Here is a 1,303-nt window from a genome sequence, read left to right on the forward strand (position 1 = left end):
ATTATTTGATACTTGCTATACATAAAAAAAAAAAAAAAAAAAAAAAAAATTAGTAAGTTTTTTAATTAATATATTTTTATCAAGTGAATGAACTAATTTTTTGGGATTTTTCATTTTTTTAGTCCCTTTTTTTTCTTTTTAAGAATTAATGTAAAATGTGTGTTATATTTTGCATGTTCTTACATTTATGCTTAAAACACATGATATTTTTTTTTTACTTCTACACTTTTAAATATAAATTTAAATAACCTTTTAAATATATAAATAATGTTACAAAAACAATTAAGGGAATATTTCTTTTCTTCTTTATTTTTATAAAAGGCTTAAGGAATTTAAAAAGGTGTAAATTAAAAGATATAAATACAAAATGAAAAGGAGATTAGAGCACAAATATAAAAAAAAAAAAAAAAATAAATAAAGACATTATATTTTAAATAAATATTAAAAAATTAAAATAATAAAATAAATAATTAAAAAATTATAAATTAAAAATTTTAAATCAAAATAAAATAAAAATTATATATAAGTCATAAAAAATATAAAGATATTACAATTTTCCTATACATTATGCATCAATCATAATATTCATATATATATATATATATATTTCTATAAAGTAATTATATAATACTATAAATATCATATATATTTAAATTTACATTTGAAAATTAAAAGTTTAGCCTTTTGTTAAATATGTGAATAATTTTTATATTATTATTAAATAAAAAAATTAATTTAATATGTTTAATAAATAAAAAAAAAAAAAAAAGTTTAAGTTTTGTATTTGTTTTATTTCTTACTTTAATTCCTTTTTTAAATGTATATTTTTAATAAAATGATGATAAAAAGAATACATATCTAAACTTTTAAAAATTAGAAGTAGTAATAAAAAAATACTATTTTTAATGTACCATATTAATAATTAAACTAAAAAAAATATACATGAATATTTACGAAGAAGAATTTATATTATTATTTAAATATTGTCTATATTTGATGAAGAATTTTCTTAATATTTAAGCCATGATTTTTAATTTGTGTTCATACTACTTATGTATTTTTTTTTTATTAAATACATGATATTTTCAATAAAGTTTTAACATAAATTATTTCTCGAAATTATATTTAATATGTTATTTTTTTATTAAGTATTTTTTTTCTTATTTTATATTTGTATGATTTCATATTAAGACACGATAATTTTTTTTATACTTTTTATGTTTTTTAATTTTAAATATTTAATAACTTTTTTTTTTTTAATATTAGTAACTCAAAAAAAAAAAAAAAAAAAAAAAAAAAAAAT

This window comes from Plasmodium gallinaceum (genome assembly GCF_900005855.1).
Source record: "Plasmodium gallinaceum strain 8A genome assembly, contig: PGAL8A_v1_42, whole genome shotgun sequence".
NCBI classification, from domain to species: domain Eukaryota; phylum Apicomplexa; class Aconoidasida; order Haemosporida; family Plasmodiidae; genus Plasmodium; species Plasmodium gallinaceum.